The 9,146-nt window shown below is 42.5% G+C and overlaps 1 protein-coding gene across 1 annotated transcript in view; it reads left to right on the top strand.

Moving 5' to 3' along the window:
• The first annotated feature begins 739 nt into the window (after positions 1 to 739).
• Positions 740 to 9,146, top strand: part of THTPA (thiamine triphosphatase) — a 1,084,607-nt gene continuing 1,076,200 nt past the window's right edge. The window contains exon 1 of the mRNA XM_069633960.1: positions 740 to 2,320. The gene's annotated coding sequence lies outside the window, so the exon portion shown is untranslated. The remainder of the gene's footprint in view (positions 2,321 to 9,146) is intronic.

Below are 9,146 nucleotides of genomic sequence, written 5' to 3'. Positions count from 1 at the left end.
GCGGGAAGGGGGGGTGGAATAAGGAGCATCACAGCCAGCAGGCATCGCAGATGGCTGTGAGTTGGTTGGCATCGTGCCACCCTCTTTCTCACTTCATAACGCAAAGCAAAAAATAAAAAAGCATGGTTCGAAAGCGACTTGGGTGAGGGTATCCAAAGGCGGTGTTGGGAGACGGACCAGGGCTCTGGAAGCTGGGCTATACATGGAGCCGGCTGAGGGTACTGGGCACCAAAATGGGCATATTCTAGTAATTACTGGAACAAAATTACAAAATAGACGGATGGGTGCTTTGGTGGGCGGTCTCACGGGTGCGCGCTGTCTAACAGACGTGCACAGCTGAAGGATACTGCCGCGGGCACATGCATGCAAGACAACAGATGCCAAAGCTGTGTGGTAGAGCGTCTTCCGAAACACTGTCTTCGCTTCCTCCTTTATTTCTCTTTCATCCTGCTAACCACCTTGATGCCCATGGTGAAACCCCCCCTCCTCAGCACAAAAGAGAATGAAAAATACATATACATAAATAACTTTTTTCTAAGTAGTCCCTGTATTGAATAAACTAGGAGATAATTAAACATTTTTGTTTTCCAGGGATAAGGGCCACTATGCTTTGCCCACCTCAAGAATATGCTGTCTGGTTTAAGGCGACCACGCAGAGATGTCGGAAAAGGCAGGAAGCAAGTGGCGCAGAAGTCGTCACCAGCCGTAAAGAGATCAAGGGATGGGAGGGAGCTCTGCCAGCTGGGAAGTGGCAGATGGAGTGGGCAGACAGGCACGATGTATCCCCCATGGTGTATCACTCCCACCTTCCTCCTCGCCCAACCCATTTTATCTATACCACCCTCCCACCCCGTGTGTTGTCGCACAGTGCTTATGAAGGTGCTTGCCCCCACCCCCTTTCCTTGGCATAGGAAGGAGATCAGAGAGAGAGAAAGGCAAGTAGTCTCCGCCGGGGCCTAAGCGGGCACTGTTTAGAGGGTCTGCTTGGATCCCTGCAAGAAGCAGGAAAAAATGCAGCCCCTGCCACACTTCCTTATCCGGTGCCTGTCCTCCTTGGGTGGGTGTGGTGGCATTCGGTGGGTATTTTCTTTTCTCATCTGGGTTCGGTGAGACAGCGGTTGCATTGGCACACATCGTTGTGCGGGTGCCCATGTCAGCCATGGGCACGCAGCAGTTCTTCGCGCTGACACAGTAATGGGAAAGGCTCAGAAACCGATGCATGGAAGCTGCTGCCGGGGTGGCACTGCCAACTGCATGCCAACCTGCTGCCGCCGTGAGCATCATACTAATCCCTAACAGATGGGATTATGGGACCCTATTTATATGGCAAGAGCAGAGAGTAGAGGTTTACCTGAAATAAGAGAGGGAGGGCAAAACATTTGAAAAAAGGGTAAAACTAGGGGACATTGAAAATATAGGCATTTAGTGAAAATATGGAAGGAGAGAGCCAAAAGAAAGACAGGATGAGAACAGACGAGGAGGGGGCGCCAGGCTCCTTGGCACAGAGTCAACACATTAAAGGGGAGTGTTGGCAGAAAAGACACCATTCTTGCCGCCTGGCACTAAATGGGCATTATGCACTGTGGATTGTCGGGTGCTTGGGGCAGAAGAAAGACGACAGATGGACAAGGAGTAATGGAGATGCTGTGGGGTAATAGACATTTTTTGAGATCTAAAATGATTATCCAGAATTCCAAAAGCAACTCGCTTTTGCATATTTTTCATGGCATTTTAAACACATTGGTAGCAAGATGTAACCGAATTGGACAATGGACGAACGGGTAAGCCCCTGCACTATATCTGAGGCTACAGGGCAGTATAGTAGGCCAGGGCAACCCTGCCTGCTTTTTAATACCTTCTGTTAAATATCAGTTTTTGTACATTTATAGCACTGGATGTTCATTTTGTCGCAATCCGCCTTTGGTCCTGGCATGGTGCCACTTTGCCATCAGGGGGCTCTACACTTGGCACTGCAGCTTAACAGGGTGGAAGAATGTGTCCGTCATCCTTGCACTGCAGCAATAATAGGTATCCTAGATGGAAGCTTTTCACTGCAGCGCTAGAGTGGGCAACTGTCAAACTAGCCCCACGTTGACAATTAGGTGGACGTTTTCCTGAATTCTTCCATACCAATGCACTGCAGCAACACTGGCTTAAGAATTGGGTGGTTAAGCTTAAGCGACCCTAGATGGCAAGTTATCTGTACCCAACGGCGGAAGGGGGTCCAGCAAGTCAGCACTTCGTTGGCGTCAATGGGGAGTCGAATGTTCCCACAACATAGGAGAAGCGGACATCCACTTACCAGGACAACACAAAGAAGGTGGGCATTTATTTCTATTTCTATATAACACAATATTAACCAAATGTTGTTTCACAGAGAGTGCAATAACAACAGTGGATTGTTATTCAGATTTTGTTGCTTGTGTAGGAGTGGCATTAACTTGGGCAACTGCAGTTTATGCATTTAATGTAGACAATGTTGTATATATTAACTGTGTTCAGTTCCTTGATTTGAATCGAGGCAAAGGTTAGGGGGATCTAAATATATATATTCTAGTGTTGTCATCAGAGTGGGATGCAGGTGTTTACTGCAGTATTTGGTTTTGGGGAGTTGGAGGGAAATGGCACAAACGTGACTGACCGCAGGGGAGTTGCTAGTTCTGGAAAAGACCCGGGGCTAAGCTGATGTCGGAACTGTTGGGACTGGGGGCTAGCTAGTCTTTTGGCTGTAGCTCCTGAGATTCTATCCGGGGCTACAACCAAAAGATCAGGGGCTATAGCCCCCTTAGCCCCCCCCTAGCAACGCCCCTGACTGACCGCTGTCGCAGTGAGGGTCTGGGGAACTGCAAGTATTGCTAGAATAGTTTTGGGTCTTTCTGTTTCCAGATTTCCATTAGGGATCAGAAAGTGTGTTCTGGAGGACAGGTTCTTGAGTGCTTGAGTTAGATCCTGCAAGGATCAAGCACCTGACTTTTTCAGGACAGGTTTGGGAAAGTAATGGGTAATAGTTACTGAACAATAGTAACAGAGAGCGAGTCAGCCAGGGACAGATAGTCATGTCTATTTTGCATATATCATTAAATTCACCTCAAGTCTTGACCAACAGTGGTGGAGACGTAAAGTTGGGGCGGTGTCTTCTGTCTTCCCAGTTCTTGGTTTCCAGATGTTACTCTTGCATTGGCTTTGAACAATATTTACAGATGGGTGATTCAGATATATGGTGAGAGCCAGTAATCAAGTTGGAAGACAGTGATTGCTTATTGTGTGGAGTCCTCGTAGGAGAGAGGAGCCAAAGTTTTGCCAGATAGGAGTCTATCACTTTTAGATGTTATTTTCTGAAAGACAGTGGATAGTCAAAGGGATTTTCCTAGGGATTGGATAGTGTGTGTGGCGTGTGCAAAATAAAGTATGTAATGTAATTAATTGGTGAAAATATAGCATTGTAGATGGGTGTTTGTCAACTATGGGAATATATTCCACCAATGGGTTCAGAGGGACATTGATAGACAATGAGAGGGAAGCTCTTCCTGCTCTATAATGTCACTTGTATCCCTATGATGGAATGTGCACTGTTGTTGAAAGCTAACAATCTATATAGTGGTGTATACCCCTTGCATTATTTTTCTATCCTCTTCACTGACCCGGGACCAGCCTGGCGCGGATGGACAGGGAGGCATGAGCGAACTATACAGTACACTATGTCATGTTCCCATTTACTTTACCTCGCAGCTACCCACAAATGAAAACAATCCTGACAGAGAAAATGGTGTTTTCCCCTGCTATGACATCATAGCAGTTGATTGGGAATCCATAATCCTCTGCCATGCTGTAACAGCAGGACAATGCAGCATACAGACTGGGAAATAGATGCTAATGGCTTCCTATGGATGCCATACGCAACAATGACATAGATACAGATAGTCAATCCTAAACCACATGCACATTTGAATTCTGGTTTAGTCCAGAACTTTAGCTAAATTTGTGGGAGAGTATTTAAAATGATTGTCATTCCACCATTCTTTGCAAGTGAAAATACTAGCATGACTAAAATGTGGGGAGTAAATGATATACGTTGCAAAGATGTTAGTAGAAAATAGTTAAGAAGCCACTTAAAACCACCGAGTCTTATATTTTTCATGCCTGAGAACAAAACACAAGACAGAGCAGCCAAATATGGCTGTAAGAGCAACAGAGACCAGGGGAAGCTACCTAGGAAATCTATGAAGTACATTCTTTGCCCGCCAGCAAGCATAAGAATGCTTCTGAGGATTCCCAACTTTTGTAAACCTAGTGCAGTCCATAGGATGCTGCTTTTTTAAAGTGTTTTGGGTTTTTCTAGTTTATTGGAAGTATTGCTTCAACCTTATTCAATTGTTGTACCACATGGTGGCAAATGGATAGTTGATTGATGTCCTTAAAAGTTTCTGGGGATGAGAGGCTAGTAAGCTTATCTGAGTAAAGGGCATGGTTTATAATGAGCGGATAGGTAGGTGTTCTGTGGGGTAGGTCAGTGTTATAGGTTGGTTAGGCGTCATTGTGTACAGAGGTCAGAGCTGGATGCATGGTTGAGCAGTACTAGGAGTACTACGTAAGCAGTAGGAAGAGGCAACTTAGCACCCAAATGATCAAGCGATTGAAGTGAGCACGACGGACAAGGCAGGATGAACATGTGTCAATATATGGGTACAAGGCACTGCTTTGCATGGGCGATGTGTGATAAGGGGGACAGGTGAGCAGATGCTACTAGTAAGCAAAGGCCATAGGTGAGAGGGAGGCACAAGTTAACAGGGAACACTGTGGTGAAGAATTTACAGGTGTACAGAAGCCATGGGAGAGCAGGGTTGCAGGGAGAATGGGTGAGTGTGGTTCAGTTGAGCAGTGGAGACAGATGTAAAGTGGGAATGTGGGATAAGAAAGTACAGGTGAGCAGAAAGTAGAAATTACAAGGGGCATTGTGGGTAGAGGGCACAGGCGAGTAGAGGGCAGTATTGAAAAATGGAAACTAATGAGGAAGGAAAACAAGACCAGATGACACAAGTGGCTACAGTGATACTTGATGTTCTACTCTGATGGTCTATAATGCTGTAGTGGACTTTATAGCTCTTTGATGGCCCGTGTGGTTCCAGTGATCTCCCCAGAACTTCTATGCAGAGTACAACACCCTGTACTTCTAGGGCGAGCTCTCTCCAAAGTGTTGTTAATACCCTTCCAAAAGTGAAACATGACTTGCCTTCTTAAAATCTATGGCAGATCACTATGGTTCTGTTCCAGTCTGTTTATGAGTAATTAGTCTATAAAGTTCTGAGGACCTGTGTGGGCCAGTGATGGTTTAAATGTGTTGATCGTGGTTTTTAAGAAGCAGATGTGTTTCTAACACTTGCGTTTGGTCTGCATGGTTCTACTGTGATATCTGCATCACTGGTGATCTACTTTAGGACCAAATCTCAACCTCTACCAAAGAGCTACTGAAAATAAGTATGGAATAGGTCTTGCTGAAATTCGCCATCAAATAATAACAACATGTTTCAAGAGTATTTCACAGTTACTGTTTGTGGAGTGGTGGGGTTGGGTGAGTGTGCATTGGCTGTTCCGTTAGTTGGGATTTTTCTTTCTATGTCAGACTTATTGGCTATTTAACAGATCTTGTTCTGGGTGGGCAGGCGGAAGGCGAAGGCCTTGGATCCATGTTATTACTTCATTTCTCTTTTCATATCAGTCTTCATTAATAACTGATTAATAATGCACTTATTCTGCTGGGAGTGGGGAAGAAGATTATTCCTAATTTTCTCACTTGTCTCTTCAGTTACTGACTGTTTTATTTTTGGTCATCTTCTTTACAGGCTTCCAAATGTTCACTCACCACTAACAATTGGCGAGTGAGAAATGGTGTGCTGTGAGCATGTGGAGCTCTGAGGCAGAGTGATTTTTTTTCATGCCTTGGTAGCAGCTTGAAACATGAAATGTATACCCCTGTTTAATTCTCAATTATTGTAATTATTTAATAAAAAAAACTGTTGAGCAGTAGTTAAATTCCAATTCCTTACAGTGATTATTAGGAGAGGATAGCAAATTTTAAAGTAATTACTTTAAATTAACTTTTAGTGATTGGAATTTACTGTTTGAGAAGGTTTACCAAGGTTGATTGCGGTAGTAGAAATTAGGGGATCATTTTAGTAGAGATAGAAAACATTTGGACACAAGTGGCATTTTGATCAGGTGAAATTTGTACATGCATCCCTGGCGGTCCATAAAGCTCTGTGGTTGCGTATAAATCTCTCTGTCTGTATGGCACTCTACTAGTTTGTAAAGCTCTGGGGTTGTCTTTATAACTATGTCTTTAACACCATGATGAGCTATGTGTGTCATATGTATGTATTGTCCAAGGGTAAATCTGACCCACCTCTCTATGGGGCCTGGGTAGATCTCTCCAAAGCATTTGATCATGTTAACAGAAGTGTGCTTTGGAGAAAACTTTATGGCTGGGTATACCACATCACCTACTAGCGATACTAATCGAGCTTCATAGAAATACAACGTTAAGAGTACGGCTGGATGAGCAAGGCCACCTCTCCGATTTGGTACAGGTTCTGAGAGGGGTCAGGCAAGGTTGTATGGGGGCACAGTTGTTTTTTAAACCTTTTTCTCTCAGACCTAGGAAATTCCTTGTCCTCAGCAGCGTTGGCCAGTCCGGTGATAAATGGAAGAAGGTTACACTGGCTGGCCTCTGCGGATGACGTTGTCCTGTTGGATAGGTCTGCAGTGGGCCTTCGAAGTCTCCTGAAGAGGTTGGGGGAGGATGCCAGTACTAACAGGCTCACAAGTAACCCTGGGAAATCTAAAATACTAATCTTTAAACATCCAAAAAAGAAAGTTAGTTATGGTAACTGATTTCTGGACGGGAAGGCCATCCCCCGTGTGGATGAATTGATATATCTGAGTTATAAGATTTCTTCATACCCTGCAAAAAAAATGGTAAATTCATCAATGATGGAGAAAGTTGCCCAATTAATTCCTCAAATGAAAAAACTTAACACAAAATATTATAAATTCTCAATTTTACCACTAATTAGATTTTACACAGCTAAAGCAGTCCCAGTAATACTGTATGGTTTAGAGGCAAAACCTTTATTATGGCATATAAATTGGAACAGAATCGAGGGCTCCATCTGGAAAAACACCCTGGCTCTCACGCTATGTACATCAATGGAGTGTTTACGATTTGAGCTTGGTTTGGTCTCATTAGGGTGTCGCGCAGACTGGAAACTTATTTCATTATTTCGTGAAATCATTACTGGTAAACAAGATTCCCTTTATTATGAGGTAAATGAGCACCTTAAAAATTCAAGATCACAGATTCTCTCGTCTGGAGAAGAAAATAAAAGGAATTTTGAACAGACTGGAGATGAACCTGGAAACACTTGTTTCAAACCCTTATAAAGTGAAAAGATCATTGGAAACCTGGGACTGGATTGACACAATTGCCAAAGCAAGATCGAGTAAGCCCCCAAACTCATGCTTAAAGATGGAAAAAAAGCTGGGTCATCTGCCTCGCTACCTACAAAGGTTCCCTGATAGAGCAATAAGAAACAACTTCCTGAGGCTCAGACTTAATGTGGCACGGACTGGAAAAATATTAGCAAGATGTAACCAAGGGGATCAAGCAAAAAAACTCTGTGCACTTACTATTGGAGTGCAAAGGTACCTGGGAAACCAGATTGTTGTTTTTTAGAAGATTTGTGGCCAATGAGGAAATTCTTTTTTCAGAGTTTTTTTGGGACAGAATGATTGCTGGTCAAGAGATCATGTTAACAGCAGCAATAGTACAAGTATTGAAAATAAGTGCCATTATAATCTAAAATACATTTTTTTGGGACTAGGTAATGTTATGGTGGGGATTTCTGTTCCCGGCGATACCCTTGGTTAGCTTTTTATTGGTTTTTATTATCTCATCTTTTTCTTTCTTTTATTTTATTGTTTCATACTTTTTGCTTGGTTACTTTTCATGTACATTTTCATTTTCGATTGTTGTTATTTTGTAAAGGTTTTTCTTTTATAAAACCAAAACAAATAAATAAAAAAAAGTATGTATTGTCTACAAGGCTTTAATGGCCCTAGGCTGTTATGTCCTAGATACTCTGCTGTATATGAGCTCATTAATGTCTCTAAAGTTCTGTTGAGACCTTTACGGATCATGACTGGTCTGTGCAGCTTGGCAATGGTTGATTAAACACTTTAAGGAGTTACAGAGCTCTGATGGTGTATAACATTTGATGCTTTGACAGCACATAAAGATTTTTGGAGGACTAAAATAATCAATACCACTCTGTGGTGGGTGAATGTATCTTCTGGTGTCTTTAAGATTCATCCTGCTACATATGGTTCTGATGGTATAATAGATCTCTGTGACAGACTATAAAAATATTGATTGTATATTTTCATTGAATTTGAATCATGATGGATTGATTTCTGGATTATAAAATCAATGGAAAATATTTTTGATAACCCGTTTGGAAGCATAGTTTGTTTGTGAGATAGAAAAGGGTTAATCAACATTGTTTTGTATGAAGACCTTTCATGCCCTGTGTATGAAATAGATCAATTTCATAAGCTATAAAAATACATAAATTAAAATGGTTTACTGGGGCCTGTGATTGACTTTGGTTCTGTATAGCACATTGCCTGTTGGGTTACATTTTCATTAAATAATTGGGATGGCATACATATAAAGATCCACACTATGTACCCACTGGTCAACCCTGCCTGCTTCTCAGCTCTGAAGCCACAACTTATATGACATGATTCCTTCATTCAGTGTCTATATCTTTGCTAGGATGTGTGTATCGTTGTAGCCGCTTCCTATGCTTCTGGGCTCCATTAATTATGATTTCATTTCAGCTGTTATTGAATACTGCTCTTTGCCTGGGGAAATTCCATATCTACAGAAATAAACTGATAATTGTCAGCCGAAAATCTGTAGAACCGATTTGTAATTGCCAATGAGGCCTACGTCCTTTTGGTTCTGTGATGGTCTATAGGGTTCTGATGGCCTGTGGTGTTCTATCAGGTTCTGTTGTGATATATTTGGCTCTGATACTTTGTTTATGTTTATTGAGTTTATATAGCGCTTTACACCAAAGTGCTTTACA

This window comes from Ambystoma mexicanum, chromosome 13, assembly GCF_040938575.1.
Source record: "Ambystoma mexicanum isolate Mex_15411 chromosome 13, UKY_AmexF1_1, whole genome shotgun sequence".
Lineage (NCBI taxonomy): Eukaryota > Metazoa > Chordata > Amphibia > Caudata > Ambystomatidae > Ambystoma > Ambystoma mexicanum.
The sequence above is the reverse complement of the archived record's forward strand: the minus strand, read 5'-3'. Positions and strand labels throughout refer to the sequence as shown.